This window comes from Harpegnathos saltator, unplaced genomic scaffold (assembly GCF_003227715.2).
Source record: "Harpegnathos saltator strain DR-91 unplaced genomic scaffold, Hsal_v8.6 scaffold696, whole genome shotgun sequence".
NCBI lineage: Eukaryota > Metazoa > Arthropoda > Insecta > Hymenoptera > Formicidae > Harpegnathos > Harpegnathos saltator.
In genome coordinates this window covers 512,367-533,938 of record NW_020230533.1, presented here as the reverse complement: position 1 = coordinate 533,938, position 21,572 = coordinate 512,367, and the positions used below count along the sequence as shown (strand labels likewise).

The 21,572-nt window shown below is 46.7% G+C and overlaps 1 protein-coding gene across 3 annotated transcripts in view; it reads left to right on the top strand.

Annotated features, from left to right (window-relative positions):
- Nucleotides 1-1,075: 1,075 nt before the first annotated feature.
- The window catches only part of thw (chitin-binding domain protein thawb), a 63,747-nt gene continuing 43,250 nt past the window's right edge, over nt 1,076-21,572 (top strand). For all 3 annotated transcript variants that reach the window (XM_025305437.1, XM_025305436.1, XM_025305435.1), the window contains exon 1: nt 1,076-1,510. The gene's annotated coding sequence lies outside the window, so the exon portion shown is untranslated. The remainder of the gene's footprint in view (nt 1,511-21,572) is intronic.

Sequence of the window (21,572 nt, the reverse complement as noted above, 5' to 3'; positions counted from 1 at the left end):
ATGTAGCAGCTTAATCATCCCTCCTTCCTTCGTTAAATTTTCTCTCAACACGTTGCCTCTCTCTATCCGCTTAAGATAGCAACATGACTGAAGATAGCAACAAACAGGAATTAATACCGTCAACTTGACGTTTAACACGATTGTCCCACGCTAATGGCTGCTCAAAGGTAGTTTGAGTAATCTCGAGTAATCCCCGCCTTTTTTTACGCGGCGCCACGCAGCTTTCTCTAACGGAATCTCGAAAGATTGCCTAGTTTTTTCGCCGCCGTTACGCAACTTCTAATTCTCTCGATCTTGGCTCACTCACTCGCCACGCTCGCAGCAATTAGCGTGAGCTAAGAGCTACCAAAGAGAACACTCGGGAACGGGAAGCAAAATATATCTCGGTTTCGGAAATTCGTAATCTCGTCGAACACTCGACCGGCGAGACAGACAATCCCGCTAGGTTCAGATTCGAGAGCCTCCGCGAATCGCAAATTTCGCCGCAGATGTTACCGTGCTCCACATTTTTGTATCCGCATCGTACCCTGTTTGTCGAGTTCTCTGCAAGTGCACCAAAGCCCGGTATAAAAATACTCCTTGTAACCTTCGACATATTTACGGCTCGAGCTTTTTAAGCTCAACGACGGCCAATGCGCGGGCTCTTTCCGATCTTCCCGGGTGTTATCGCCAAAAAAATAAAAAAAAAACAAAGAAAATTCTCGCCGAGCGGCAATGTCGGGACAAACGAAGCACCACCTCTCCCCCTCCCCGCCCTCCTCGCACACGCAACACGCGAGCTTCGATATTCGATAAACTATAGCCGGCGCACCGCTTAAATCCGCGCGTTGGTCCTCGACGAGGGTAGCGCTGGGGCGATAATGGCTGAGCTGCAGGAGTCAAACTCGCGAGTCCGCGAGTTTGACTCCTGCAACTCGAGGGCCGGCTGGCGGGAAGGCGCGGCAACCCTCGGCGCGGGGCTCAGGATCGCGCGACGACTCTCCGTGCCCGTTGATCAACCGGCCCTGAATGTCGACGGCGCGGCGCGCCGCGCCGGTGGGGATGGAGATCCTGGCGGCATGAGGTCCGCGCGCCCCACGGGCGACTCGTCAGTATCGTGCCGCGACTCCCTCGCGACGAGAGAGCTGCTCCAAGTTCCTCGGCCACGATACCCGCATCCGCAGTCTCTGGCGCGCGCGACGACTCCTCTTCTTTCTCACTCCTTTCTCCTCGCTCCTGGCCCGACCGGCCACTCGCGCCTGCGACGCCGCGCGGGTTCGCGCGTCAAGAGAGAGAGAGAGAGAAAGGCAGCGAAAGACAAGAGAGAAAGAGAGAGAGCTGGGGAGCGCGCGCGTCTCTTCTTTTTTTTTTCTTTCGTTTCGCTCCGGTAACGCGCCGACCGCGAGTGTGATCGCGATCCGTGGAGGTGCTTAAGAGGCCCCTCCGTCGCCGAGCCGCCAGGATACCCTTCAAGGGACTCCGGGACTTCGACAGCCGGAGCGACGCCCGCGCGCGGTCTCACGACGCACAGGTAGGAGATCCTTTTACGAGATCAGTAGTCTTAGCGAGTTGAATCCTCGCGCGCACGAACGCGTCGCTGTTAGCAGGACTCGTCGGGATGACGAGGGAGATAAAACGATGCGGCCGCCTCCTTTGCTTTGTAATCATCCCCCGTGCGGCCGCACGGGGATTATCTAATTTATCTTCCTGAGACGTATAGATGCGCGCGATCGAGGGCTGATCGAGGAGCGGACGCAGAGGAGATGTACGCTAACCAAATTATTAGAAATGTTTCGTCTCACGCGACGTCGCGACGTGTGTGACGTCGTTAGGCGGATTCCGCCGGCTGAAGTGACAAATGTCAAAAGTTGCCACGTGCCAAGTGGAAATCGCTCCTTTAGACGCTCCAAGCGCGACAAGGTTCAGCCACGTGCGTCCACGCGCGTTGTGGAATAATCTCTCGGTGATGAATAAAGAGCTGGCGATCCAGTCAAAGTACGGGGAAATTTTCCTACGTGAAATAGAGTTTCCTCTGAGAAATCTCGATTTTCCTAGGGAAATCTCGCTTAACCCTTTAACGCCCGACTTTTTTTATAAGTGCTTTAAGATAGAATAAAATTTGAGTTTTTTTGAACTGACATTATAAGTAGCGATGACCAAAAAAAAATATCAGAATTTTATATCTACGAAAACTACGGAATTTTCTGACGTATCAAATGATTCTTGATTTTTTCCAAAGCGTCTTCTTGTATTTTTGTTTATTGCTTATTGGTAAATATGACTTGGATCCTGAAAGCATATACGAGATGAGGAACCTATACGGAGAAAAATGAAAGGTAATCTATACGACATAACTCTGATAGTCAGCTTGACTTTACTATATTTGCGAGTGAAGTTTATCATTCAGAGCGTCAAGCTTACTATTTCAGAAGAATATCTTGTAGATCACCGTTCAGACAGTCAATCGTCCCTTTATTTCTCGCCGCAAAAACTGTAGGTCATCAGGTTTCACGAAAATAGCTTGATTTCTTGATTTTCGTGTCCGCCATATCGGATTCGCCATTTGGAATTTCTGTATTCTTTTAATTTCACATTTTGCGTCTGAGAAAGCTTCCAAATGTATAAAATTATAACAGATACCAATCTATTCATTTATAGCGCACTTCTAGATGTCAATAACAATGCTTAGCTATGCCTACTTGGAATTTGACGAAACATGTTATCGTTAAAACTGAGCTAAAAACAGGACTAAACCGAATCTACATACAATCTATATAGCATTTTTTAGAAGAAGAATTCTTCACCTTTACAGTGCAGCTTCGAAGAAAACGAAGAATATCTCCTTTTTTGACCAAGTTATGGATTCTTAAATGCGTTTCTGGTAACTATATATATATAGTTACCAGTAGACGTTAAAGGGTTAAAGCCGGAGAATTATCGGCACGCGCGACTCGTGTATGCCGAATGACGAAGCCATCGGCCGATCCTCGCGCGGATCCTGCGGCGCGGGTCGTCGAGCCTCGGCGAAACGAGCATGACGGCCTCTCGCCGCGGGACAGCCGCGGGGGGAATTGTCGCTTTTCCCTAGCGCTGTTCTTTGTTTAATTAGGGCGCCACTCGACCGCCGCGCACTCACCTCCACCGATTGTTTCTCGACCGCTCACTCGAGTCCGACTCGCCAAGGATGCGGTGATAAATCAAGACGTGACTCGCGATGTGCGTCCAGTCGCTTGAGCTTTGCGAGATTAATGCGGTTTTAAATCAATGCAATTCTAAATTTCCAATTGATGCGATTGGCCGGAAGCGACCGCGACGTTGTCGGCCTCTCGGAGCTTCCGGAACGCTGGATCGCGCCCCGCGGCGTGCACGAGCGCGAATATCACACTCGTGCGGAAACATACGGCGGTAAATTCGGTCGAGTTTAAAAATGCATTCGCTACGCTACGCGGAGCGTCCGACTGAAGGATCGTCGAGCCGCGGGCATTCTCGTAGCTGGCGATATAATGCGAGCTGACGCGGGTCGATGGAGTTATCGCTTTACGAAAATGAGACGCCCCGTGAGTAATCTCCCCCCCCCCCGTCCCCCCGTTGACGACCAAGTGCAAATTCGATTTTTGCCAAGTGTCTCGGCCGAACGTGGCGGTCATCGCTTCTACCGGGTACGAAAATCGCGACGCCACTGCACATTCTGTTCCATTGTGGATTATAAACAGTAGCGAGCTGGACCGGAAAATTGCATTGTCTTCTCCGCGCGTGATGGAAACAGCCGACTGCATTCGCACGCGGCTCGCTAAAGATCTCGGCCCCGCGTTTCGGAGGCGAATTTACCCGATGCATTCAATGGATCATTAATCGAACAATCATCGCCGCTGTTTGCGATTCGTCGGCGAAGTTTTCGCGACAAAGCGTCATCAGCGCCGCGTCGGCCGTGTTCAATGTCGGGGATAATCGATGGAAATTTCTATTGACTGATGAAAATACCCGAGCAGAAAATTATTAGGACCATCCTCATGAAGCATAAGGTCCCGATAAGGCTGAAAGTAGGATGCCCTAAAAAGGGATGCCTCGTTATTACTAATCAGGCCTCGAGATGAATCTTTTAGGGATACGTTCGATTTTACGAAATAAGGCTTTGATAAGGGAAACTGATGAGGGTCTTAGAAGGATCTTTTAAGAATGCTTTAGATACGCAAAAGCATGTTTTGTTACAGAAAATTAATAAGATCTGAAGCGTGTAATAAAATTGTTATATTTTAGTATTGTTTTAGGTAGGTACGCTCTATCTAGTTCTTTTAAAGATTTTTTAATTATACCGCAATTAAAAACAAATTTTACTAGTTTTATTAGTTGCCATATTCATTAGTCTCTTCCAAGGATTTTTCTAGTATTGCCTTCGTCTTGAAATGCAGCAAAATTTAATGAAAACAGTAGCAGGATTTTTATATGTAAAGAATGCTATATTTTTAAAATAAAAAATTCTTGTTGTATACTAACGAGATTATAAAGAAATAAAGAAATTACAGTCTAAATTTCTTGGAATGAAAAAGACAAATATTTTTTTAAGCAGCAATAAAAATATTTCGACTCGCAACTGCAAGAATGAATGTCTCACTCAAACTTAGAATGGATTTTAACTCCATATCTTAACATTACCCTATGAGACTCTTAATATTTATTAATTGCTTCATAAAACTCTTGTTAATATTTCCTGATAAGGCCCTATTAAGATTGCCTTATAAGGCCCTGTTGATATTACCTTAAAAGGACCCACTAAACCGTTCGTCACACATCTTGTAGGGCCTTTGCCTTTCTATCCCTACTAGGGCCCGATTAGGGAAAAATAATTAGAGCCCTATTAATTGTTCCACTCGGGTAATGTCCAAACTAACGTCGGGCGAATCGAGCGATTGTTAATTAATTTCACCGATCGATTCGATGATTTCGTAATTGCATACGCGACGACTGACCAATTCTCCCACGATCGATTCGCCGATCACTTCTCTCTCGCTAAGATTCCAATCGACGCTGTCGTCGCCTATCACACGTGTGTGATTATCGTAGTATCGATGTGACGTCGCTCATCGAAGATCAGACCGAACTTTTCGACTGACCTAGTGCAGAATGTTACGCAAGATGGTGGATGCGATTAATGAAGGGCGCGCGGCGGCTGCTGGCCACATAAATGCGAAAACACGATCCGGACTTTTTGTCGCGCACGCGAGATGACAATTCCGTTCTCTCGAATTAATTTCTTCGTCGCGCGATATGGATATCACGATTTGATTGGAGATTGTGTCGAAACAATCGGCCCGTGTAACTTCCGCCCCGAGTATCCCAATGTTTCACCGCTTAATTGAACGACACTTTTGCCGTTCCGGAGGGAGGGCTAAACGCATCAGAGGGTCGCCGTTCAATCGAACAAACTCTGGCGCGTTTCCACGTCGCGCACGCAACCATTTTTATTATCCTCGTCGGCGGCAGGAAAAGCGCACTTTTTCAAGCGTGCATTTAAATAACATCCGACCGCCGCGCGCCGCGCCGGGCCGAGCCGTCCGACATCGCGTTTGTCATGCAATAATCTTTCATTTATTTTCATCGGCTCGCTGCCTCCGCTCCGTTAAACTTCGCTAAGCGTAATTAAAGGCGAACAGACGCGAGAACGAACGCGCCACTTCGTACGCTCTCGAACTTTCGGCCAACGCTCGAGCGGAACACCGAGCGCAGATTGCACAGATTTGAGCGATCCTCCGAGCGATCCTCGGAGGAGCCGCACATGCCGTTAAGGGATAACACGGGATAGCCGGAGTCACGTACAACTCCGCAGCGCGTCAGGATTAAATCGTCCGGGACCAGTCCGAGATCGTCGGGAATTGTTGCCGGGTATTCCTGCTATTTGTAATATTCGACATCGGATGTGTTGCGCGACACAAGGTATTAACAAACCGGTCCTCCGTTGTGCGAAACTAGAGACTCAATATCGCGATGTGTCGCAAACTAAGATTGAAAATCCGCGGAGCGTCCTCAGCGCGAAATGTCACGTCGATGATACGCGTCTCTCTCTCTCTCTCTCTCACTCTCTCTCCTCCTCCCGGCCTTCATCTCGGAATGTCATTATCCGCTCCGCGTCCGTCGTTGACAGTCGACTCGCAGGAATTACTCGAATGGGGTAGCTACGCGATGTAAAGGAAATTTCACCGCTCCATTATCGCGCGACTGAGCTGACAGATCCTTCCGAGAGCCTTTATAGCTTTTGCCGCGCGCTATTCTGAACTTTGCGTCTCACTCTCGGCGCGCGCGATGTCCAATTTGAGATTATGTGCCACAGAGTTACCCTCCCCTGCCCGCCCCCCCCCCTCCTCTAGCTCCTCGCTTATTGATCCTCTCGCGAGGCAAATTACCGCTCGATTTGCATCGCCTCGGAATCCAACGAACCGGCGTTTTTTCTCCTCATCGCATCCTCCCGCTAATTGCGCTCAGCACATTCCGCGCGTTTTCAATGCAAGCCGGCGGAATACACTCTCAGCCATTCCCAAGCGGTCAACCCGTGCTGGTTATTTTACAATGACTTTCAGCGCGGCCTTCCTTCGCGCTCAACTGACGCGCGACAGCCTCTAAATCCCTTATCCTTACACGGCAGAGTAGCTTGAAAGGCACTTACTCGACGTCAGGCAATTTTCACACCCTTATTATCGGGGTTGTTACATGCGCACGAGACCAGACCCAATTTGCGCGATCAAGCCGACGGATCCTTTCGGAAGTCCTTAACTTTAGTCTCTCCATCTCCCGAGAGGGGTGAGAAAAAAGTGGCTCGGCTGTCGCCTCGTTGCGAGATTAAAAAATACACTATATCCTTGCGGCGTTACTTATAACGCCCGACTTTTTTTTATAAGTGTTTTAAGAATAAAATTTGAGTTTTTTTGAACTGAGACTATAAGTAGCGATAACCAAAAAAAATATCAGAATTTTATATCTACGAAAAACTACCTGTCCAAGCAGAAACTACTCCCAGAAGCGAAAAATACGCCTGATCGGTTAAATTTTTTTTTTAGCTTTAACAATTTTATATCATACCTAATGGTTGGAGAAATTCCTCGAAACATAAAACTCATATTCAGAACTTGATCTTTATTTACCCGGAATGGAATTGAATTGAACTGGCCGCCCCATTCTTTTACGTGAGGACAAGTTTCCAGTGAGCTGTCTTGCCAAGCTCAGACGGAATCCCAATTGGTCAACCGACTCATTTTTCGTGCGAATTTTGCATAATATGTACGAATTCACGATTGCTAGGTCAATCAGAATATGCGGTGCCTACTTGGAATTTGACAAAACATGTTATCATTAAAACTGAGCCAAAAACAGACTAAACCGAGTCTACATGCAATCTACGTATCATTTTTTAGAAGAAGAATTCAGCTTTACAGTGGTGAAGAGAAAGAAAACGAAAATATCTCCTTTTTTCACTAAGTTATGGATTCTTAAATGCGTTTCTGGTAAATATAGTTACCAGTAAGCGTTAAAGGATTAACGAGCAAACAGGAAATTAAAAAAAATACATGAAACAAATAAATCCGGCTGGACTGGCCGACTCTCGCCGTCGTGTGGCTTTCTAAAAAAATTCGCAATTTTTGGAAACCGCAGGACCGACCAACGCTGCGCGACTCCCCGGTGAGATTTTCGTCCAACTTTGCGATCGACTCGGGAAACATCCGGGGGATGATCCACACATAATTGAAGATAAATCCACGGAAGGTAATCCCGCATCGTCGTCGTCGTCGTCGTCGTCGTCGTCGTCGTGTGCGCACACTTGTTCTCATTACTCGAGAGTTTATCGACTCGCCCGTTCAATTAGCCTGAGCGCGCGTTAATGCGCCGACGGAGTCGACGAGGATCGCGATACGTCGACGAATCGTTTAAGGGACCCGGACGCACCGGCGGCGTCGTGCACGAACGGCCGCTTAATGAACGGCGCTGTCGCCGCGATAATTTGATAAAGTTCACGCACGATCAACGCGCGCGCGTCTTTCCGCGTCGGCTGATATGCAAATGAAGTGAATTTCGGTCTTTCGAGTTTGCAGCCGGCGCTTCATGAGAATAAACTTCCCGTCCCGGCGATGTCGGGTCCAAGTGGAGCGTGACGACAGCCAGCACCCCGCGACGCGACGCCACGCGACGTGCCGCGCCAGGTCGAGACACACCCCGAGGTCATCGTAATTAATCGCCCCCCCCCTCCCCCGCCCGACTAATTAATCCGCCCGCCGGCTCTGTTATCCGGCCAGGTGAGCGCGCGTGTCGTGCGTCGGGCGGAGCGAAGCTCGTTGAGCAATGCGTCATAATGAAACGCGTGTACGACCCATTTTTGCGGCGCGGCCGGCACACACGCGAAGTGGCCTGTGGAAATCGCCCGCCCCTGCTGCAGCAGCTGCCGCCGCTGCCTCCTTCTTCATCGTCGCTCTCGTCGTCCTCTCCTTCCCCTTCTCTCGTTTTGTCCCCGTGGCCTGACAAAAAACATGGCGCAAAAGAGTCCCACGCTGGTGTGGCCATCGGTATAATTACACCGCCCGCCGGTGTAACCACTCGCCGGCACGCTCGAGCGTGCGGCTGGGCGCGAGTTCCTCCCGCGAGAGCGGCGATGAGAGAGAGAGAGAGAGAGAGAGAAAGCGTTATTTATTGAACGCTCTGGGACAGTGTCCCTTCGAGCGCAAGGAAGTCAAAAATGATACAAAGAATTTAGAGTTGTACATTAGTTGAAAGAATATGCAAGGTAAGTACAAACAAGTAATGGTATAATATAAAATATAAAATAGAGAGAGAGAGAGAGAGAGAGAGAGAGAGAGAGAGAGAGAGAGAGAGAGACGTGACTCGCGCAATTCGTTCATGGAGGTTCCCTCGTTTGACTGGGAATTTCGACGAAATAGGCGAGCCGCGAGAGCGCGACGTGTTACAAATCGTTGGAAAACTCATACCGTTGGCCGTCGCGTCCGCCAGCGGGAAATTTCATCGTTGGAATCCGCGAGATAAAAGCGGCATATCTTTCGTTAGACCGATTCGCGTCTCGTAATGAGAGACGGCGTAATGTGCCGCAAGATATGTCGAGATAGAATGCTCGGCAGCGAGAATATGTAATGCGTGTGATAATTCATATCGATTGTGCAATCGCGGAGACGCAGAATGGTGGCCCCGCTATTTTTTTCCGCGAGTCTCGGAAGGCATCCGTCATGTTGCGCGCTGGGAGAATTTCTCCATTGGGAAAGAAATTCCTCGTCTTCGGACGAAGGCGAATACGCGCCGAAACTCAACTCCGCGCAAGAAAAGCGGCGGACGATCTTTCCGCCCGCGCGCGCTCATTTTTCTTTACCGCCTCCGCGGTAACGCGTGCAAAAGGTTCCACATCCTGATGGACGAGCCGCTGTTTGTCGCTAACGTAGCACGTCGTTGCCGACGATACATTGTTACCCCGCGCGCAAATGGATTTATGTGGTTGTTTGCGTTAAATTGTACAATCGCGGCCCGCTTTCGCGGCCCAATGCGGGAGAAACGCCGACCTGGCCGCACGATTCGCCCATCCTCCGTTCGTCTTCATAGCTGTCATTTGCCGCGAATCAGTCTCCAGTTATTATCTCTGATTGATGCCGGCGCACTTGGTAGCGGCGCGGCGCCGGATTAGATCCGGATTACAGTGATTAGTCCCGGATTCAATTGTAACCCAGTTCCGAGAGAGGCGCGACGCGCAAAAAGCGCAGCCGTCGAAGGAGGGGAGAGTCACGAAGTGACGCGACTTAACGTTAAATCGGGAACGTTTAATCGGGAACGAGTCCGGGAAAAGCGATCCAGCCCCGATGCTGTTTGAATAATGCGGTAAACGAGCGCAAACAAACGTACGTAACATCGTACGGGCGTCACTGATAAAGCCGTGTGCGTTATGTCGAGCGCAGCAGCTCGGCGCGCACACATACGTATAAAGCGACTCACTAATAATCATTTTAATGGATTCCGTATCAATGGAAAATTGAAGCAGGTCGCTCGAAATTCGGATTTCAGGAACAACCGGTAAATATCGCGATAACGGAATTTACGCGCTCTTTGGGCGCGTGAGAGCGCTTTTTTAATCGCCATAAACTTTAGTGCGGTGACACTCACACATAGAGAGGAAGAGGCCATTTCGCAATTTGATTATTTCTCTTTATGCGTGCCGATTGTCAGCCACAGGCTTTTCAAATTTCAAAGGCAGCAATCTCGACGTATACGTAACTGTCGCGGCAGTACGACCGCGATATAACGGCGCAGTGATAATCATGATACGCGCGTTTGATGTAATTTAATATGAATGAGTGGGATATATACAGGGTGTCCCATTTTAACTTTCGCATTAAAAAATCTCGAAATCTTCGACGGTCGACGAAAAAATGTTTCAGACAAAAGTTTTAGGGCTTCAAAGGATCTATTAATGATCTATTAATGACGCTATGAATTTGACATTGGGCTAACCTTGAAAAAAAGTCCAGTCAAGATCAACATAAAAATTTTAAATAGGTAGCCCAATTTTTTATTACATCATCTTTTTCTAGCGATTAGTTTGAACAATTTTTGTCTGAAACATTTTTTTATTTACCTAGTATTTTTTTTTTGAGATATTTAGGGAAAACTTGATAACTTTTTCAATATTTAATTCACGATATCTCGCTAACTATTTGTCAGAAGAAAAAGTGGTACCAGACCTTTTTGCTCTACCTTCAAGTTTCAAGAATATATTGTTACAATAGCGCCCTAACTTTTTGTTAATTTACTGATTTTTGGAAATTTCAAAATCATCAGAGATATCGTGAGTAAAATATTGAAAAAGTTATCAAGTTTGCCCTAAATATCTCAAAAAATATTAGGTAAATAAAAAAATGTTTCAGACAAAAATTGTTCAAATTAATTGCTAGAAAAAGATGATGTAATAAAAAATTGGGATATCTATTTAAGATTTTTATGTTGATCTTGACTGGACTTTTCAAAGTTAGCCCAATGTCAAATTCATAGTGTCAGTAAATAGATCCTTTGAAGCCCTAAAACTTTTGTCTGAAACATTTTTCCGTCGACCTCGAAGATTTCGATTTTTAGATTTTTTAATGCGAAAGTTAAAATGGAACACCCTGTATATATATATATATATACTTATATGCATGTGCGTGTGAGTGCCCACTAATTCGAACCGCGATATAATGACAAGCTTCCGAGTTATATCGCGTTTTGATGCATTTCGGAGGGCCTGCTTTTACGCAACTCGCATAATTCGTCTCGCCGAGTGACGTTAATCGCGCAATGTAAATGCTCTTGTTCGGCATTATGCGCCACATTAAGCTCGTCTCGTGGCGGGACGAGACAGCGCGGCATAGATATTTATTTAATAATCGGTGCGAAATTTTTGCCGGACCGACGGCCATAATTATGACACTCGGGATTAAAGAGAATGCTATATGCGTACAGTTGAAGTGTGACAGGAAACGCTCCGAATTATTCACGCTTCCTCCCGCGTTTACACATTTTGTGCCATCCATTCAGTCGCACATTTCGAGGTGAAATGTATTTTCCCGCGGCGGAGAAATCTGTCCGGACGAAAATTTCATATCTTATTCCGCAAGATTTTGCCAGTTATAAATTTGAATTAATGCGCGGTTTTGTGACGCATAATTGCCAAATTGTGACCGACGTCACTTTTTGTGACTTTACGCATTATACTTTTGCTTCTTCGTTCTCTTCATTTCTTTATCTCGTCGCTTTGACAAGCTTGACATCGCTTTCATATCGACCGTGTGTATTTTTTAGAGGAACTAAAAATTGTAAAAAACTTATAAAACATAATCAAAACTTGACTCTCAAGAAGCTTCATTTGGAAACCGTCGATATAATACTGCCGACGGTAAATCAACTCCGAATTGATCAAAGAGAGCTCGCGGGTACAGAGGAGGACACGGAGAACTATATAATATCGTCCTGCGCGAGCAAAAAGGACACACGCAGCGGGCTTATCTCTCTCCAGTCTCCAGTATTGTCGCAGCAACGAGCAGAAATGCGCGGTGCGTATAAATCCCAAGCACTCGCCGTTACCGAGATTGTGATCCGCTATCGGATCGATAAATCATTAGGACGGAGCGAAAAGAGAGAGAGAGAGAGAGAGAGAGAGTCTCTCGCGCCCTTTGGAAACTCCGCACCGCGGCGGGGGGGGGGGGCGATCGCGAGGTAGGACACGTTATCTTGGCGATTCCACGCACGGTTGTACTCGTACTTAAATTGAACCGGAAAATGGCTCCGGGGCCGCGACGGGGCGGGGCGGGGAGAGGTAACGGCTACATCAAAGTTTCGATGTAGCCGTAATTCCCAATTTGCCGAAGGTACGGCGCGGTACACGCGGGCCGTCCGCTAATGCGATAAACGATCGCCGGACGCCTGGTTTCTGGCTATACTACTAGCAACGTCGGCCAGTTTCCACATCAAAGTGTAGCCGCTGCCACTCCCGCGGACAAGTCGCGCGACGGACGCGACTCGTGTTACCGATAACGCAATCGCTTTGATGTAGGGCCTCGGCTATGATTCTTCCGCTCCTCCTGCGCGAAATCTTCCTCCCCCGCCGCCCCTCGCCGAGCCGACCGCGCACGCATACGACGCGCGTTGTTGCGTGCGCGAGGGCGCGGCAGAACGAGAGAATAACGGGAGAAATTGTTACTCATGCATGTTGAACAACGCGAGCTCGAACCCGCGCTTCGTCACGCGACGCGTTGTGGGTCGTTAAAAAGTAGACGCTTCGATAATCTTTCGTACTTAAATTGCGTCAGAGGATGCTTTTTCGGTCTCTCTCTCTCTCTCTCTCTGTCTCTCTCTCTCTCTCTCTCTCTCGGTAACGAAGCGAAACATTGAAAGTCCGCCCTCCTCGATCGGCTTGATGTTGATCAAACGGCGAATGAAATGTTTTCAACGGTCTGTGCGCTACTGAAATCTTCTCCGTTTTTAACCTTTAGAGGACCGGGGTGGCTCCTATAGGAGCCACATATAAATCGGCATTCAGTGTTTTCTTAAAGGTTATATTATAGTTATTTATGCACTTATGTCGATGTTTATGTGCTCTAAAAATATATTTGCATGTGTGTTCGTGTGATTTTTACCTTACTTGTAAATGAACATTTATTAACAAGTACAGATTTTAACTGCATAGTAATTTGCATCTCAGTACGTTTTTATTTATGATAAACCCATTTTCTCTCAGAATTATATAAAATCAGCGCACAACACTATTAGAGTTTCGATTGCGCACAGTGCGTGATAACAAATCGCAAAGTAACAAATAAGTATAAAAAATACAGAAAAATAGTTTTTGAAATGAAATAATTTTCATTATTTTTTATAACCAAAATTTAAAAAATTATAAAAAGATTAAAAAATTAAAACAATTTTATATTAACAAAAAAAATATAAAAAAAAAACAAAGGAGCTTATATAATATAAATATAAAAAAAAACAAAAAACAAATATAAAAAAAACAAAGCTACATAACTTTCTACGTCCACGTCGTTAGCTGTGGGTTATGCTAAAGGAAAGTTTTATTACCGTATGAGATTACTTATAGTAATATAGACTTAATTTAGGTAAATAATTGCCTTTCTTTGTAAAATTTCGATAATCTGATATCAAAATGATGATCAGCGATATGTAAAAATCCCCTATGGGGATTAATGCCAAGGTCCAAATTTTGAAAATTTTTTATTTTCCGTTCCGGACCGGGGTGGCTCCTACAGGAGCCGCCACTAACAAACTCGAAAACAAACTCTACGCGACATGATATGGTTACATATATATATATATATAAATTTTCCGCGAAAAAATTGCAAATTTTAAAGGAAAAATGCCGGTCCTCTAAAGGTTAAGACGCTCTCGGAGAGACTCGGGTAAGACGAGCGGAATGTTTTCATAAGGAGAAACTAGCGGAAGTCCCATCCCCCGAAATCTGCAAGGACGTTCCCCGATGAAGGCGCGCGCTCTGCGCGATTGATTAATTCAATCCGCATCTCAAGCGCGCTCTCGCGAAACCGATATCGTCGCCGTTCCGAGGTCCGGGAAGGACCTTCTTTGCGCTACAAGTAAATTAATGTCTCCCGTACAGCCTAGGCGTGACGTGAATGAACTGCAGCACCGAATTTACGCCTCAGCTGCTGCACTATGCGCCCCGGTCTAAAAGTATATTCAGCCATTCGCGATGTTGCAGAAATTGTACGTGCGCCGCGAAGGCCAGCCGAGGAATTAATACCGTCAGCCTTTCCCGGGTTAATATTGTATTCCAAGTTCGAAATACGCGCGGTTCGCGCGCTACAGCGCGCGTCTCGGGGCAGCAATTAAGAGAGTAAAGCGACACCGGCGCGTGTGGCCGGACTTGGCTGGGACTTTTTAAGTGCCCGATACGGAAGCTCGGACTCTCAAGTTTCCCGTTTACTCCGATTGCAATCCGGACACTCGATATTTCGAAGGACTCAAAGGTTTTCGGGTAACCCAACGCGCGGGAAGCGCGTTTGAAGCGCGTTTGAAGCGCGTGATCGCGCTTCGATCGAGAATACTACACCTCCGACGATCCGTTTCAGCATCGCGCGCTTCCGTGACAAAAAGTTACCGCGGACTCGCGATGTTGTCTCTTCCGATATCGCGTTTCATTATTGTTATTATTATTATTATTATTATTATTATCGTCGAATGAAGTGAACGGGAAAGCGAGCTTTTCTCTGTCGGTCCTCACAGTCAAACCAAATCAATATTCACCACATTTCGCCGCATTAAAAGGAAGAGAGGGGCAAAAACACACGCGATATTCATACGATATATATTTATGAGAAAATAATTTATGAAAATTATCGCACACACTGTCTTCCCCGTCATTAATGTATGCGCTAATGAATCCGACGCGACGCAAACGGTCCCCGTCCGTCCGGAACGGCGTTCAGCGCCGGACGAATATTATTCTCCTGCGTGGAAACATGACTTCGTCTCGTTATTAGTTTCCCGCGGTCTTTGTCGTGCACACACGCACGCGAGAGCGCGGGTTCACCAGCGGAGTCCCCGGCATCGATCGACAGCCGGCTGCGCCGATGAGAGGCTATATCGGTTCAAAGTTATTGATCTAATGGTAGCGGAGAGCGCGCGCTATGGATCTCTCTCTCTCTCTCTCTCTCTCTCTCGCTGCGCTGCCTGCGCTGTGGCGCTCGATGCCGCCGCGGCATCGGGGATATTGTACCTTGGGTTATGCCTTATGCAGAGCACTTGCCCTGCACTTATGCACTTGGCCGACGAGCGAGGTCTATGCGCGCGCGCGCGATTTTTTAGCCCGCATATTCGAAAAGTCCGGCGGTGAACGTCGCGGTAACGGTAACGCAGCGCGATTCCGCGCCGATCTATTCGGACCTAAACGGCTCGACTAGAAATTTATCCCATGGTCCTTATTAGGTTCACCTCATTCGGTCATCAGGTCTGAATAAGGTAATGCTATCGGGTCCTAGTAAGTCAGGTCGCATGTAACGCAGTGTGGATATCAGAACCTTATTGAGGGGGAAATTACCCGCGCCAGGCCATTTTCAAGGCTATTTTTAGGGAATTTTTTTAACAGAAACGGTAAGATCAATGGAATTGGAATGTTCACAATGTATTCATTAATATTCAAAGTATAAAATAAATTTTATTGAATCACAAGAACCGATCCGATTTGTAATTATAGATAAAAATGCAATCGTCCCTTTGCGAGCTTTATGTTTGTTGTCGATATAATTTCGGGCCTCTCTGAAACCAAAAAATGAGAAAGATTTTTAAAATATACGGTTGCTATTATAGTCCGTGCCAAAATGAAGGCAGTGAAGCCGAGTTTGGATAAATAACGACTGTACAAAAAGAAGCGTCGAAAATGAAACTTTTTTCAACTTGTAACCATGTTAAAAAAAAATGAATAAAGTAAAATATAACTATGTTCGAGGTAGGAGTGCGAAAACTACGTATCTACTATATATTGTGCAAAAATTTCAAGTTATGCGGTTCAGTTTTTGCGTAATCGTGTTGACAGTTTAAGAAAATGGTGTTTCCAAATAAACGCGTTTAAAGTTTTTTATGCGTACTTTCCATATAAATAGCAACAAATCTATCTTATACTTTGAACATTAATGAATATACTGTGAACATTTCAAGTCTATTGATCCTACAGTTTCTGCTAAAATAGTTCGTAAAAATAGCCTTGAAAACGGCCTGGCTCCGCATGTAATTCCCCCCTTAAGTAAGCCTTATCGAGTCCTTCTCACGTTTTATTTCAGATCAAGGCTTCTGCCCAGTCAGAAACACTTAGTTCATACGACGTTGAATCAACATCAAAAACTCAATGTCGGTATTCAGATTGATTCGACGTTGAAGGCACATAGACCTGTCTTCGACCGCAATTTCATTATCGTTTCAACGTCGAGTTAATTACTCAAGGAACGTCAACATACGTATTAGATTTTAAACGAAATATTATAACTGTTCACCTCTAAACAGCAAAACAGTTTGAAACGAATCCAAAGAAGAAATCCAATGTCACGTTAATTTTACGACTATTTTTACTGACCGTCAAGGGAGGAGAGGATAATTGACTATAACTCGTTAAAATCTGATAATGCAAGCTACATTATGTAGGTACAATGAATAAGAATCCCGACAAGGACCCGATCAACTAAATCTTATTATATGATACTCTAGGTTGTTACATGAAAGTCCTAAGATGGATCCAATCGTTATACAACCTTACAAAGCTTATCAGGACATTATAAGATCTGACTTAATCAGAATTACCCTCCACCCTCACCCTATTAGATCTTTGTCAATATCAGACGTACCTGATCCAAATTTCTAGTCGAGAGTGTGTGCACACGTGTGGCTCGCGAAAAGACGCGGACTTGTGCAAAATTCGAATGCTACATTTTTTAATATCGACTACTGACACCGAGTTTGTTTATCAATGTACGCGCGCGTATGAGAGCATGTGGATCTCGTCGGAGATGATAACGACATCATTATAATTTCGTTACCATCAACCTCGGAACTCGCGTTTGTTTATCTCGCGGCTCATTTAGCTCAAAGCGGGACTTTAGCAAGTGCGCAGCGCGCGTCGATACATAAAGTTCGTCAGATGCGGAACTCGAATAACAACGACGCGCCGTTGGATTTTAGCCGCGCGTATATTCTCCGAGAACTCATTAATTCGACATTTAATTGATCATCAAGCGACGGCCGCGAAAAACGTTGTTTCTCAATTAATTCCGTCTGGACTCTTGGCAGTAGTATTTTAATTTGATTTCCAGAGGTAATTCGACGTCGAATCGTCCTGTGCGACGGCGTCGCCGGGGGAAAATTTGCCCCGGGAAGCATAGCCATTAAAACATAATGGCGTACAGTATCGATGCGCGCCGGTTTGCACAAGACACGATGGTATTTCACTCAACGAGGGCAGCGGAGGGGAGAGGGAAGACACTACTCGTCCAGGAGGTTATTTATTCATTCTCGACAAAATGCTATCGATTTTTCGACCTACGTGCTTTTTCCTCACGCCCCGCGCCCCGCGCCCCGCTCTCAGCCTCTCGCGCGGTTAATCTTGCTGAAATAATTATCGAATTAGCATTACAAAGGAGGAAGGAGCCACGTTCGTACGCATTCGCTAAGATGCCTAGGCTCCTCGCCTCGTTATCTCGCCGCCTTTGTTCCGACATCGGACTTCCCTCCCGAGCGAGTATCAGAAACGTGAAACTCGTTCTCGCCGTGCCCAGAGAGTCCTCCAGGCCGCTGTCACGTTAATTAAACACACCGCGCACTGCGACTCTCGGTTAAGACGTCGCTCGACCCGAACCCTAAGCTGTTCCACAGAGAGAATGTCTCGGAAGCAGCCGTCAGGATTTGTCAGCGCGCACATCGCGTGCGATAGTAAGTCAGTCTTCTTTTTAAGGATCTTTATTTTTTAAGAATCCAGAGTGTACACGGGAGAAACTGATTCGCTAATCAGCGAGCTCGGCAAAAATTCGAGGGATTCGCCGACCGAAAGATTCTGTACTTCCGGTTCCTTCGAGGTACAAACGATTTGAAGGGAGGTGCAAACGGGAACAAACGATTCTCTTTCGAATGACTTTGGCCGTTTTGCGATATCTCAAAAATTGGCGAAAACATAATACCTCTTGGACGTTTTTAAAGATCCTGTACTTCCGGTTCTTTTGAGGTACAAACGATTTGAAGGGAGGTACAAACGGGTACAGACGACTCTCTTTCGAATGGCTTTGGCCGTTTTGCGATATCTCAAAAATTGGCGAAAGTACTTGTTGGAAGATTTTTGAAAATTCTGTACTTCCGGTGCCTTTGAGGTACAAACGATTTGAAGGGAGGTGCAAACGGGTACAAACGATTCTCTTTCGAATGGCGTTGGCCGTTTTGTGATATTTCAAAAATTGACGAAAGTACCTCTTGGAACATTTTTTGAAGATCCTGTACTTCCGGTTCCTTTGGGCTACAAACGATTTGGAGAGAGGTGCAAACGAGTACAATCGATTCTCTTTCTGATGACGTTGGCCGTTTTCGGATATCTTATACTTGCTTGCTGGCTATTTTTCCCCCTCTCCTATCTAACAAAAAGTGGTACAGACAACGAAGTACAATCGAACCGTATTGAGAATTTTGTTTTCTGATTAAATTGTTTGCCAGGTTCACATCGGTGGCCGGAACCCGGCCAAAGGTGAGAGGCTTTTCGGAGCTTAAATTAAGGTGCGAACAAAGAGTCGAGCGAGAGAGAAAAAGAGGGGGATAAGCAGTGGGACATAAGTGAATTAAGGCTCGGATGAAATTTTCAACGGGAATATTAGAATGCAAATTAGTCGCGGGATATTTTCCCCTCGTTACACGGGATGTTCCGACCTCGACGGCGCGTCCTTCGCAGTACACATCCTGCACCTCGAATCAATTCCCTGCGAGAGGGCACTCCCGTTCCATCGCGCACAACTTTCATATATATTTACGATTTTATATTACGATTTATATGCAAAGTTATATGGCGACACTGGGCGAAAGAGAGCGAGAGAGAGAGAGAGAGAGAGAGAGAGAGAGAGAGAGAGAGAGAGAGAGAGAGAGAGAGAGAGAGAGAAAAGCACTCTCGGCCGCGGCTGAATTCGCTAATGTTCGCTAATCGGAAATTGGACGACACGAGCCGCGACTGTCAGCGGCAACGTCTCTCAGGGCGGCCAGAAGCGTTTCCCCGCGTGGGATTGGAAGAGAAGAGAGAATCTCCCGAAATCGCGGCATTTTAGCAGCGCTTAATTGATCGTTCAATGTCAAATGGCTGAGAACGGGAGAGAAGAGTCCTCGCGCGTTCTATGAATAGCTCGGCGCGCTAAAAGGAAATCGTTGTCGCTTCGATCTCGAGATTTTCCCCGATGTGCCGACACACCGTCCTCCCCTTCTGCTTCGCCATCGCGCTCGGATGTCGCGTTGCGGGAGAGGAAAAGGAAAGAAAAATCGATGCTGTTATGGAAGCTGCGGATGACACTGAGGGGAAAATGTCACGTTTGCGACGCGACGCTTCGATAGGCCAGTCGGCGCGGAAAGAACGGCAGCTTCGTCGCGCGACCTCGTCGTTCTGCGGCGCGCAGGCATCCATCTCCGAGATTGAAATTCGGTGGATATCGGCGGTGTCGATTCGCCAATAACCACGAAAACTCGCGCGAAAGCCCGACGCGCGCGCCAGCCCGGGCAATATGAAACTATCGCGGTCGAACGGACCGGAACTGTGTCGCGAAAACAAGCCCGCGCCGTTTGGCTGCGACGGAAAGGGAAACCGTGTCATATCCACTTTAGCAAAGTCGTTTTGGCCGCGGCTATTTTTGAAAGCCCCACGTCCCGGCGGCGCGGCGCTCTCGGCTCTCGGCGCGAATTTCACGACAAGTACACGGGAAAAGTGCGGGTGCTTTTCAATTACGGGCGAGGGACAACTTCGGGGGATCAATAGAAGAGAGGGCGGCCGGGGCAGAAGTTAGCGGCTGCGAATTTCGCAGGCTACACTGATAGAAAAGTATAGTTGAATTAACTATAATCTCACTATATTTTATACTTCATTTCGGCGCCAACCATATTTTTATAGTTGGTGGAACCTGCAAAATATTACAGTAGAATAAACACAAATATATGATTGTCTTAAATAATTGTTTAGTTACTTTTACCACATATATGGTAATTTCTCATTCACAAATATAGTAAGATTTAATATTCATCATGGTTACATCTATCATCATTTAGCAAATATTTTGGTAATATTGACTGATAATATGAAAGAGTTACTTTTACCTACCATTTTATATTTGTATCCATACAATAATGTTGGTTTAACTTACTATCTAATTCTTAGTAAAAATATTATATGCTTCGTTATACTATGCCTATATCGTAATTATTACCGATGTTATGGTAATACTTACTATAAATATGATATCTCGGACTATAATTTAGTTACTATATCATTATTTAATTCCAAATATCATATACTTTTCTCTCAGTGTACCGTTCTCGAAAGTCACCCGATGTATCCTGGCTTGCGCGCGCGCGGGAATACAAGAAAATTCCTCGAGTGATATCGCACGATGCGCGTGGAAACTCACGCGACGGCGACGGCGGCGGCATCGGCGGCTTTTGCGAGGCGAGCGCGTGGGAAAGAAAGTATTTTATTTCGTCGAGAAAGCGGGAAGGCCGTATATCGTTATGCACGATTATGGCACGTATATATCTGCCGCGCGCGCGCGTTGACGTCTCGCGTTACTGTTCCTCCTCGTTCGAGCTGGATCAGCGAAGCGCACGCGGCTCGTTACACGCACGAGAACGCAAAGTAAGCGCGGCACGCGATCACAGGAAATTATTGCGCAATCCGAGTCTTCCCCCTTTCCTCTCTCGCGCCCTCCTCCGGCGCGCAGCGGTCGATTCGGGATTCGATTTTTTCAGATTCGCGCCTTGAACTCGCGGCTTGAACTCGTGCGCCGCCGCGAGACGACGATTCCGTTCGTTCCGATCGAGCCGATCCGGACGTTAGCCGATCGTTTCATGGATCGTTTCATTAGCGCGTTGCGAAATGTGCACCGGTGAAATTGGGTCAGAGCGGGATTAAAGTTCGGCCCGCGTATCCTGCCGCATGCTGCTGAGCGCGACCGCACCCCCCTTCCCCCTGCCGTCTCGTGCCGTCGTTAAACGTGTCGTGCGTATCACGGAAATAACGCTCGAACTCAGAAAGCCGCAGGTAGCGCGACGTTAAACGGAGATGGGATGCATCCTTAGTTTATGGCGTTCTCCCTTGCTCTCGCTCTCGTCCTCTTTCTCCCTCTCTCTCTCTCTTTCTCTCTCTCTCTCTCTCTCTCTCTCTCTCTCTCTCTCTCTCTCTCTCTCTCTCTCTCTCTTCCTCTCCCGGTGTAAAATTTCACGACGGTCCTCCTCCTATCTGGTGGCGGCGCATCGGCGAAGCGAATTTTTGCATGCGCGGGGATAAAACCCCCGAGCGCCACCCGGACGGTTATACACTTAGTCAGAAATGGGCC